Raw genomic sequence first — 12,799 nt, forward strand, 5'->3', positions numbered from 1 at the left:
TGGGCCAGGCAAGGTTCCTTCTTCCTTGGCATCCTCTTCAAAACGGAGGAAAAAAAACCTTGCCAGTTCATTGCAAAGAGTGCATCTTCCCCGGTGAAACCAGTAGAGAAAGTGTGAGACCCCACCCTGTGAAAAATAAATACGTACGTGAGTGTGCATGTACATCTCTGCATACAGATGGCTCAGGGGAGGGGTGGCTTTGTGGCCAAAGGGTGCCAAAATCTCCCCTTCGTGGCTGTGGCAGCTCTGCCTGGGCTCCACCAACAGCGGGTCCACCCATCCACCAACACTCCTCTCCAGCGTTTGGGCTGCTGAAGCTGAAAATAGCCAAAAGCTGACTTATGAAAGAGGGATTTTAATTTAAGCCTAGCCTGCCTTAATTTAAAACTCATTTACAGTTCTTGCCTCATCTAAATCCACCAACAAAAGGAGATAGTGGAAAGCAAAGCGTGGATGTACTCCTTGATGTGTTCCAGTCCTTAGGGAAAAACAGTAGATTTACTTTCCTTCCAAAAACCCTCAACTCAAAGTCAACTGTTACAAGCTAATTTAAAACGCAGTGTTTCTACAGCTCCGTGCCTTTCTGATAACAAGATTCAAGGGTTTGGTTGGATCTTTTTTTTCATGTTTACATTAAACCGAGTTAATCTGCTTTTTTCTTTCGCTACCACCACTTGTTAATGTGCGAGGCAGCATTTGCACTTGGAGTGCCCGTGACTAACATCAGGAGTTCCTGCTGATGGCACGAACAGCCTGAGATTTTCGGTTGCTGCTCCAGCGCTTCCTCTGCCCATGGTGTCACTCAGCTCCAAGTCTCACCCCTTGGGTCAAGGCGATGCTCCTGCTGAGTTGCATTGTGCCAGTTAGCAGGATTTTGCACTTTTTGCGCCAAAATTGTGTTCAAAGTTTGATTGTCACACTCAGTAATATATGGGTGCATCGCCCATGTGGGGGAGACCAATGTGGATGAGACCCCTCGAGCTGATCACTCTGAACCTCCTTCTCTGCTCACCCATTGTCTCGGGGGTCGGGCACAGCTGGAGGGTCTGCCCAAAGCCCGCCCTGTGCCAACAGGGACCTGCCCCAGGACTCATCTTCACGAGGTGGGTACCCAGACCAGGGGGAGAGGAGGGGAGGGCTGTTGGGAGACACTAATGGCACCAAAATTAAAAATGGGAAGGGATTTTTTTTTTAAATAAAAAAAAAAAAAGGGAAAGCCAAAGTAGAAATTCAGTTACTCTTCAGAGCCAGGGGGAAGGAATCAAGCCTGTTACACAAGTCTGTACTCTGCTGCGGCTAAACTCTACCCATTGAACAAGTTTAATGAGTAATTATCAGTAGATGTCAGCTGTTATTTCAGTCCTGGCAACAGCTGCATTTTGCATTTAGAGAACATCTGGTTTTGTTGGGTTTTGGTTTTTGGTGTCGTTTTTTTTATTATTATTATTTTTTGTGGGTTTTTTTCCTGTGAATTTTTTAAGTGCCGTAGTTATTATATCAGTATTTAATTCTTCTTTTTTTCTTTTTTTTCTAATCTTCAACGTGTTCCATGAGTACCATGCTAGCAGCATGCATGAAAATGAAACTCAGCAGTCCAAAATTACTATAAATTAATGAACTTCTCCTTTCTGTTTTCTTCCCCAGCTCCAGAGCCCTGCCTCACGCTGCGTCATTGTACTGACTTGAAATAAGCTGAATAGAAGTTGCAACATCTTAGCACATTTCACATAAGGATATTCCTGGCACATACTGAAAAGCATCTATTTTAATGGGGTTTGAGGAAGGGGACATAATTTAGCTGGTTGTTGGGAGGATGTGTCTGTATCAATAGTGACCGAGGCATCTCAACAAAAGAAAAAGAAGAAGAAACCTCCTGGGAGAGAAATGCTATTGGGCTGTTGAAGCTGTCAGATCCTGGAACATCCTCTATTTTATTTACAGCTCCTCTGTGACCAAATGCTATTTTCCAATTACTATATTGTGTTTTTTTCAGTTGGGCTCCTTGTCCTTTCTTCGAAGCAACATGACCACATTGTAAACTGTTTTTGAGGAGCGTTTACTGTTTGAGGTTAGAAGCTGAAACCACAGAGTTCCTTATCTTGTCTTTCTGCGACTGTTTTCACATGAGCTAGTAGGGCAAAAGAGCAAAGCGCTAGCAACCGAAATCTTCTTTCTCCCTCTGTCCCCACCCAAATTCTCATGGCCACAGGAGAAGTCTTCTGTAGGACCCAGCTGCTGTCTCTCTTTGGTTTTGTTGTCCATGGACCAGGTATGAACATGCTTCTGAAGGGCGGGAGGGAGGGGAGGCAGCGGGCTGATCTGGAAGGTACAAAGCAGTCCCCAGCCTGGCACGGTTCCCACTGAAAGCTGTCTTTGTGGCTTAAGAAAAAGCTCTGGAAAATGCAAAAAAAATGTTCATTTGGTCACCTTTCTTCCCCAAAATTTCAGCATTCATTGTTTAACTGCTGCTAAGTTTTGCTAACAAATGTGTCTGGACGTGAAAGCTGGTGGGAGTTTTGCACAGCACATGGGGAACTGGGCAGTGTGGAGATGCTGCTTGGGGTCTTCTCACAGGCTGCAGGTTGGCATGTGGTGTGAGAGTGCAGTGACTGGCACTGCTGCCATCTGAAAAAGCTTTAGTGAGCCCAGATGACAAAAAATCTGCTCTTGTGGTTCAATTTTAGGTTACAAGCTTATTAGAGACTTCTAATAGGGATGAAACGGGACATCTTCCTAAGAAGGGATGGGGCTCCTGAGGGGGCTGTGAAGGTCAGATCCCTGTGTTGCACCACGCTCTGTTGCTACCTGGAGGCCCTTCAAACCTGCTCAAGCTTTCACAAGTCTTAAAGTGCATTTTGAAAGCATTGCTTTTCACATGCTCCAATGGTCATGAGGGATACATCCCAATATGACGTTTTTATACAAGGATAAGCATGTTGGTACAAATAATTTTGTAAGGCTATCTCCTTGCAGCATCCCAGAATTGCATGTGTTCAACAAAGTCTGGCCAAGCTGCATTTGGTACTTAGTCCTGTTCTTTAACAACAGCCATACTTGGGCTTCTGTGGCTTTTTGACTCTGTGACCTTTAACTAAGAAGGAAAAGGTTAAAAAAACAAACAAACTACCCCCCAAAAAAACCAAAACACAAAAACCAAAACAAACAAACAATCAAGAACAAAAACAAAACACAACGTCTTAGACATACCTGTAATGTTATCATTATCTACAGAGAGTTATTCCTTGCTGTGACAAGGTACCCAGCAGTTTCAGGCATCCTTGGGCAGACAGCACAAATGCTGCCTCCAGTGCATACTCCCTGCATGTTCAGCACATCAAACCAGCCCAGTAGCAACAAATGACACAAAATCTGCCCCAGAGCACCTGAAGCACTGAGAGGAGGATGGAGAGGAGGAGGAGGCAGCAGCGAGCGCAGAAGCTGAAGCGCATTGTGACCAAAAGCAAGTCAACAGCGCGCAGCAGACTAGGTAGCTTCATTTTCTAAAGCACACGGCTGGATTCAGGAGATGACACAATTTTTCTAGCAGTAAATGAACGCCTTGATCGACGGATTGATTTCTGAGCAAAAACATTTGTAGTATTGAACCCCAAGCGGTGTTCATTATTTGCGCTCAGCTGCCAGCGAATTACATGGAAATTTCGCCTGAGAAACAGAATTAGTTTCATTATCTGGAGACCCATCTTGGAAACATTGTGCTGATAATGACCTGGGTTTAGTGCTGGCTCCCAGAAAATCTGACTTTGTTCTTGAATAAGACAGCCAGGGGGGCTGTGTTTAGACAAACGCTTCCTGCTGGCAGAAGCCATTTCCGAATCATTTGTCAAGCTCCGTGCGAGTCTGGATGGCTTTGCCTCGGCGGGTGACTTCTCCCCACCACTCAGCCCTTATCTCAAAGTCTAACCTGAATCCTGCTCCTCCTTCAATCTTCAGGCCATTGCTTCTTGTCTGCCACTTCCAAGAGTGAAGCAACAGCCTTTGTTGCTGTTGGTACCTGTCACTGGAACTGTCCCCATCCACCCCCTGCTCATTTCTTTCCAGGGAGGGCCCTTAGTGACCTCAGAATTTACATGCACAGGTCTGCACCTGCTATGTATTTGAGCTAGTTTTTGTAAACCTCTCCTAAACACCAAAGGTCAAAAATGCAAACCACACCTCAGGTTGGCCTCTATAGCTTTAGCCTCACAGATTTTACACATAAATCCTCTTTCATATGGAATCAGCCATCATTTCACTTGCCACAGTTCTTCTCTGCAATGGTGTGACACTGACCCTAATCTTTGCCTTGGTGGTAACTGCTCCCTGTCCCATCCCCAGGGGCTTGGCAGGGGTTTGGGTTCACAGCTCCAGGGTCTCACCTTGGGGAAGTGATTGAAGAATATGATTGTGTTGCCTTCCCACCATGGGTGACCTTCCCAAATGGAACTCCCAGCACAACATGTCACATCAGAAAGGGCATCTTCTTGTTAGCTACTTCATCTCCTATACAGAGCAAAGACTTATATCTCTTGGACACGAGGATGCAGTGTCATTCTTCCCCTCCTTCTTCATTAATTTGCTTCTACAACCAGTAGAAGCCACCAGCACCTGATACAGGTGCTGCTCAGCTGAGGCTGGTGGCCAGAGCTGCAGAGGGGATGAAACAGTAAATGGCACCTCGTGGTTACGGTGTGAGTGGACCAGAGATCTCCCTCCTTTAGGGCATCCCACCAGGCAGCATCCCTGCCTGAGCACCAGCCCAGGCACTGCTGCAGGTCAGCGTGAGGGCAACGTGTCCCATCCAGAGGTAACATAATTCAGGTGTGGAGGGAGGTGTCTCCTCCTCTTCCTCTCCACTGGCTAGTGGGGAAGTGGGGTGACCTGCTAGTTCTAGCTCATTGCTAAATATCTACAATCAAAACCTGTATATGCTACTCAGGGCTAAACTAAGGTTTGCAAAGTTCCCGGGAGTGAAAAGCATCCTGTGGATGTGCAAGGTCACCGCTACTGAAGGTGACCTCACCTGCCTGCACAGCAGTGGGAGACTGATGCACGTTTCCATGAACCGAAGATGGTTGAGGAGCCCAGTGACTTCTCTTCTTCCTTTTTTTTTTTGTTTTTTTGCTAATTTGTGTGTTGCACAAAGGACTGACAGGTCTTGCAGCATGTTCCAAAACGTGTGTTGAGAGCATCCTTCTCCCAGATGCTTGCAGAGACTGCAGCACATTTGGGTACCACAGAGGACAGACCAAGCAGCCAATACCTGCTCTTCTCGCAGCTTCTCCCCACTTCACCCTTAGCAGGTCGGGTGCCAGAGGTGCTGCAATTGCTTGTGCTGGTGCTCATGGGACATTTCCCCCATCCAACCCCATCCACATCCCCCAGATTCTGAGTGTGCCCAAAATTCAGCACTGGCCACAGGCCCATGTGCGGAGGTGAGCTCAGCCCTCCAGCCTCGCTGGAAGCTGAAAGCATCCCTCCATGTGCACCCCCCCCCCACCTTGGCCCATCTCACGCCCTTTCTATGCTTTATTTCCTGCAACGAATTTGCTGTGTTGGGTCTGTGGAAAGCAGCTGGAAGGGTTTCATGCCTGCAGTGTTTTTCTCTTTCTTCATCCCCCTAACCAAGCCTGCAGCTATTCAAATCTCTTTTTTGTTTTTCTTTTTTTTTTTTCTTTTTTCCTTCTTTTCAGCACGGCTTCCTACAGTTTCAGGGTTTTGGCTGACATGGGGCTTGAAATCTGTCCTTCCTCTTCCCTGGTGCTTCCTCCTGCAGTAACCCTTTGTGCACCACTTTCTTGCTTTCTGCAAGTACGTGGACATGTGTTACGAAGAACACAATGGAAAGCTGCTGCCTTTTCAGCAGGAGGGCTTCCACCATTCCCAAATTACCCCATTAAGCTCCTGAAGGTGATATGGGCATTGGCTGCTTCACCCCATAGATGCAGATGTGCGAAAGAAGAGCATCGGGGTGATGTGCCCCCGGTACCCATGTGGTTCCTCACCTTCCCACGGGCTTTTCCAGGAAAAACTGTTTGTGATCCCTGTGTCAGAGCCTCTGGGACATGGGCTCTGCCTCCTCCCCAGCCCTCCTCGTGTTTTTAGGATTTGGCATGAGGTTACCAGCACCTGACGTGAGTGACAGTACACTGGTGAAGAAACCAGCCTGATGGCCCACTAAACATTGTTCCCTTTCAACATTGTGCTGTCCCTCTCCATTTTCTCTTTGCCTTTTTCCTAATCATAGAATCATTTTGCCTAGAAGAGACCCTCAAGATCATCAAGTCCAGCCATTAACCTAACACTGTCACTAAACCATGTCCCTAAGAACCTCATCTATGTGTCTTTTAAACACCTCCATGGATGGTGACTCCACCACTTCCCTGGGTAGCCTGTTCCAGTGCCTGGCAACACTTTCTGTGAGGGAAATTTTCCTAATATCCAATATTACAGGCAACACCCAACAAAGCCACATATAAGGAATGCCATGGTGATGGGTTTTCAGGGCACACTGCAAGCTGTGCCAGCTCCATCCTGCAGACGGGTAAGGTCGATAGATGTCCAGCACCTCGGCAGGCAAGAGGATTGCAGGATTAGGTCCTTAGGAACATTTGGGGAGCACAGCCACCTCGTGTCGCAGCTGCCTCTCCTGGTAGAGCAGCTGTGCCTTGGGCTTGGACACCCCCGGTTTTGATGGCATAAAGGCAAACAGGTTTCTGGCTGTCTCATGCCTCACACCTGATCCAGGAAGGCCAGCAGTCAGCTCTTCCATTTGGTAGATGCCTATGCAGCTGGGAGCCCATACTGGGACAACAGTATGATGCTGCACCACCAGCCAGCTGTGCAACTGGCAGCTGCCCGTGCACATCCAGCGTTTGCAGGACACACGTACCCAACATCTCAGCTGTTGCTGTGTCAGTGGTGATGGCTGCACATTATTAGTTAAGAGTTAAAATGTAGCAGGATGAGTTCGCAGAGAAAGGGGAGTGGGAAGCCTCACTGGGATTTTACCAACCTACCTAATGGCAAGGAGCTGGAACAGAAAACAACATTTTTGCTTTTCTGTTCATTTTTACCATATTGGTGAGCTGGTCTGATGATTTCCCTCCACACTTGCTGGGGTGTATTTGTGTGAAGACTGCATGTGTGTTTGTTTCTGGATGCCTTATGCTGTGTGTATACTATCATAAGATTCTGTTTGATGCTGGAACTTTAAAAAGTATTGTTATTATTATTATTGCAAACAAATTCTTATGCACAATGGTGTGACATTGGTGCCCACTTCCCAAATAGCCAATGCCTGATGGTTTGAGTCAGACTTGTCACTCAGCACTCTCGTTCAGAACCCCAGGTACCACAGTTAACTGTAGAATCATAGAATAGTTTGGGTTGGAAGGGACCTTCAAAGGTCATCTAGTCCAACCAGCTCAAGTTTCTGCTCATAAATACCAGACCAGGAAAGCTCTTTTAGGTTTCATTTTTGTTTAAGAAATGTATTCACCAAAAATATGCTCTTGCTCATCTGTAATTTTTTCTTTGACGTTAAACAAGCCAAAGGCAACAAGGTGAGAGTCATCCTTGCCGGACTGGTCAACCTCATATTTTTAAACAAGACAGGGCCCCCAGCCCTGCTCCGTGCCCCATCCCAGTGCTGGTGCTGGGGGGAGGCTCAGCACCCAGCAAAGCCAGCCCGGTCAAAAGTGAATGGCAAACGACAGACCCCCACCAAAAAACCAGACACCCCCTTTAAATGTTCTTCCCCACTTTCACTTCACTTTTTCTCTATGTTGCTTTCTTCTTGTATCATTTCATGGCATTTCATTAGTGTCGCGTATTATATAAGAATATCTTACTATTTTTTTTATTCTGTTTCATTTTAGAACTATTAAAACCATCTGCCACTTAGTAAACACTAACATATTTTCTTTTCTAGATCAAAGTGTCTCCTGTCTGTGTTGTAATGGAAGTTTGACATTATTTTTTTTTTCAAGACAGGCAGGAGACACTTTGATCAGGTGCCAAACTGTTTCACTACAACAAACAGGCAACACTCTGCGCTAGAGATGATAAGATGTTATTATGCACCGTGATGATTTCACGACATGTCAGCCACAATGTTAAAAAGAACACCCTACATAATGTATAACATTCAAAATATCAGTGTGAAATTGCAAAATTTTTTAACGAAAAATTTATGAATTGAAAGCATTCCTTTTATATTTTTTCCTCTACAAAACTGTGACCTTTTTGTAGCAATTTTTAAAATTTTTTTCAATATTTTTCATTTCAGCAAATTGTTATCTTCTGTCAAAAATACTCTGTTGAAAAAATTCTGATGGTGTTGACTTGAAAAGCTTTTCTTGAAAGCCTTTTTTATATACAAAAAAAATATTGTCCCTGTCAGAGAACAAAAGAATCACCTGTTGGCTTTTTTTGTCATTCCTAAATAAATTAATTGCTCAAGGATTATTACATCCATGTTTCACAAACATGCTGCTCCCCCCGCCTCCCTGTACACATTTGCCTTTTATGCCGGGACACAGGATGCCTCCACGGAGAGCCCCCAGCTTTCTAATAATGCAAATATTGAAGCTACATGCTGGGGTTGTGTGTGGAGGGAAATGCACATTGTCTTTTCTGTCTTAATTTGCAAGCTGAAGAGCAGAAGGGCTCTTTCATAGTCATCTACAAGTGCCAGGTCACCGAAGAGAAGCTGGGCATGACTGCATGACCTGTAGTCCCCAAACATGGGAGATGCAGATGAAGCAGGTGAAGGCAACCAGCCCCTCTTCCTACCCCTAAAAGTGGATCTGCTCTGGCTTTGTCAAGAAATGCCATTTTAGATTGCTAGGTGGACATCCACAGCCAAGAAAGGATTAGCCTGTCTCACTAGCTGGGAAATACGGGCACTCATTTGAAACTTGAAATTTATCTCTCCCTAAAAGAGGTGAAAAACTTCAGAGACCTGAAATTTGGTTCTCTACAAACATCATAAAGGAATCAAGGATGACTCTGTTGTAGAAACCAGACAAAAGTTGCATCAGAGAAAACTCTGATTTGGTATTAGGAGGAAAAACAAACAAAAGAAACCAAAACAACAACAACAACAAACAAACAAAAACCCCAAACAAACAAACAAACTGGAAGAGGTTGCCCAGAGGGGCTGTGGGATCTTCATCCTTGGAGGTTTCCAAAGTTCACCTGGACATGGCCCTGAGTGACCTGCTCTAACATCAAAATTAGCCCTGCTTTGAGTAGGGAGTTCAATCAGATGACCTCCCCAGGTCCCCTAAAGGTTTAGTCATTCTACATCCATGTTGTGACATCCCTACAATCATGTGGGATGAAACCGGGCTCAGGAGACAAGAAGTCTCAGTTTTGCCTGAACCTGGTTTGGCATCCTCACCCACTGCATCAGTGACATTTGCTGGGTCGATGGTGGTGCAGATCAACATCTCCCACACCCAGGATGTGCCGCTGGAGGAACAGCACTCAACTCTTCCCAGACAAAGTCCTTGGCTTCCTGCATAACTTCATTTCATAACGTGTTTGAACCTGTCTGGGGTTGAAGGTCTTCCATCACACCACCCAAGGTCAGGAGGAGACCCCAGGCAGCGCTGATCTGCGAGCATTTTGGCACAGGGCGGGTGTTTGTAGCAACAGAGCCACATGCTGATGCAGCATCAACACACGGAGCACGTCCAAGCGCAGCCCAGGCCACCGCTCACCGGGGTTTTGTGTCAGTACAAACGCACGCTGAGCATGGGCCACTTCACATTGAGGTCTGCTCTCCTCCCCTGGTGCTTCGGGTCAGCGGGTGTCACTGCCTTGAGAATGACTTTCCAGCATCGGCGGAGCAAAGGCTGCTCAATAAACAACTGAGCCTTAGCTCTTCTTCTCCCCATTTAAACACAGGCTGTTTAGAAACAAAAGCCGCAGGATTGTGTAAGTTTGTCGTTTCAACCCAGTGGTAAGTATTTTAATGTGCAATAAATCATTATTGAGAGAAAAGGTCAGAAAACCAGAGCCTGCGAGGCTAGAGGGGAGAGCTGGCCATTGCAAACCAACTGACAGGAATACAAGTCAGGTGTTTTGTTCCATAGGGCTCCCCCAAAATTCATAGCTTTCATGCTTTTCTTCCTGAAATACGACATTCAGGGTGTGTCACCGCAAGGCAAAGTCAGTTTATCCTGCAAAGCTGAGAATTCAGTATTTTCTCCTCTTTGAGAAGAGGACCTTCTCTCCACAGGTTGTTTATTTCTTATTATTACTGTTAGCACCTCTTCCCCTTTCCTGCCTGCTCCAGGCAAAAATCAAAGCCTTTTCTACCACCTGCCATGATTTAGTACCCCGCAGGGCCTGCAATTAGTTTGTGCCCTTCCTCCACACCCCACATTGTGGACAACCCAGCTGACCGCATGGCCCAGCATGCCCAAGGGCTTCCCTCCTCACCAAGAGAGGGAAACCAACGGGAAGCAACAACCACAACTCCCAAAGAGCCCATCTCTTCCCACAAAAAAATATTTTGGAGTTGTGCCCTAAATACAACAGTTGTTGGCCAACAAGTCAGGACAGTCTACAAAAATCTCCCCTCTGGCCCAGCATGAGGACCACATGGTGCCAAGGAACAGATGAACACCACAAGGCACCATGAGCCTGTCCTGCTGCAGAAGGCTCCATCAGCTGTGCTCGTTCATCTCAGTGAAGAAGGACTTTGATTTGGGCTAACAAAGGGGGTAGGGGCAATGCACACCAGGATAAACAGAGTTCATAGGGCCACAGCAGAGACCCTTGGAGAAGTGCAGCATAGTGAATAGCACACCCTTCGACAGCAGGGAGAATCTGAAGACCACCAGGGTACCGTGCTGAGGTGCCCTATACACTAACAGCCCAGGTCCCAAATGAGTCATTTGCCCCATCTGTTCCTTAAACAGGTTTTCATAAGATATCCACGCCTCTCCCAGCACCAAAGACATCTCCAGAAGGACTGATCTATTATTATGCTCCCCTCTTTGAAGCACCTTGCCCCCATTAAGTAAGCAGCGCAGAAAACCCCTTGTATTTACCTGCTCCAGAGAAGCCTCTGTCAGGACACATCTGCTGCAGCGGCAATGTACGGTATGTTCTGTGTCTCTGTTTGCATGGATCATGAAATGGGCTGCCTACACAGCCATCTCCAGATGGAGCAGTTCCGTGCGCACCCAGACCTTTGTTAGCAGCTGCCAGACTTATGTGGTACGCGAGAAAAGCCTTACATGTAATTATAGGGCTGTGGTGTTCTGCTTCATTGTTTGGCTGACAGTAGAAAACAGCTGTCAAGAGAATTGCCCCCTTGGAAACCTCCCTGTCCACACATTTTAGGACAAGCAAGATGATAAACTAAATCTCCTAATGGGCTCAGGAGAGACAGATACTGTTATGTAGAGGCTGGGCAAGAAAAAGGTCAAACTTCCACTTTTTTAGAAAAACATGTCTCTTCTCCTTCACTACACTCCTGGTGCAGTTCTGCACAGACAACAGTACATAAGGGGATTGGAGATGGGAGCATTACCGTGGCTGGTTATTTTTGCTGGAGATGGCCCTTGCTATTTTTCAGTCTGGTTGATTTAGCGAAATAGTTTCTGGAGAACAAAAAAAGTCAGTGCTTTCTCTTGACCTTGTGTTGCAAAACACACTCTGAGCTCTAGAAAGTTGGTTGTCAGAGGGTTCTGGTTCCCCAGACCTGCCCTCGCTGTGGGGGCCACTGTGAGGAAACACAGTGGGCTGTGCGGTGCCACCAGCTCTGCTTGCCTGGGCACCAGCTAGAATCATAGAATGTCCTGAGTTGGAAGGGACCCACGAGTCCAGCTCCTGTCCCTGCACATGACAACCCCACAGTTCACACCATGTGTCTGTGACAGCCCTTTCTCCGAGGAAGCTCCCTACTATGGAGCAGTTGGTGCTGCACAGTGCCCAGGTTGTAGATGCTTTAGTAAAAGCACTCCAGAGAGTCTTTTGGGGTGAATAAATGGATGACATCGATTTTGAGAGGTTGTAGGATTGTGCAACCCCAATTTGGATGCTGCTTCTCCTCACCTGTTTGCTCAGTTAAAAGCCAGCAGCCCTTTGCCTTTTCCATCTTTGTCAAAAAAAAAAAAAGGTTGCAACCTTATTCCTGCCTTAAGGAATAGACTGAATTGCTTCTGATGATCCAGAACAATGCCATCATTTATTCCCTCTCCAAAAGCAACCAGTATTTCAGCTTGATTATTTGCATATAATATGTGTCACCAGACAAAATACTGCAGGAAGAAAAATGCTCTTCGATAGAGAAATCAAGAAAGGTATTTAAAAATAAGGATCCAACATACACTTAAATATCTCAAAACTATCACACATCAAGAAAATACTTTGGCCCCACTTTGTGACCTGGGAAGACTGATCCTGTGATCCCCAAACCCTTAATTAATTTATTACAGGATCAGGGCACCATATCACCAAAGGCAGCTTGTTCTACTATCAAAGCACACAAACAAGGCACAACAGCTTCGCACCAACACAATTTCAGAGATGTGGAAGCATCAAAAACTCCCAAAGTCAGCCCCAAATGTGTAATTTAATCTTAAGAAATAATGTTAGATTTTTTTCTCTTATTTCTTTTCTGATTTCTGGCTTGATGTATCATATCGATATTTTCAGCTCTTTTTCTCAGAAACTGGGAGGTAGAAGCTGATTCATTCAGGAGCTCGGATTTTAATGGGAACATGAAATCTATCTGGCATTACGATAAGGTCATCAGAAATTAACAATACTGAAGGTGTAT

This window comes from Nesoenas mayeri, assembly GCF_963082525.1.
Source record: "Nesoenas mayeri genome assembly, chromosome: 1".
Lineage (NCBI taxonomy): Eukaryota > Metazoa > Chordata > Aves > Columbiformes > Columbidae > Nesoenas > Nesoenas mayeri.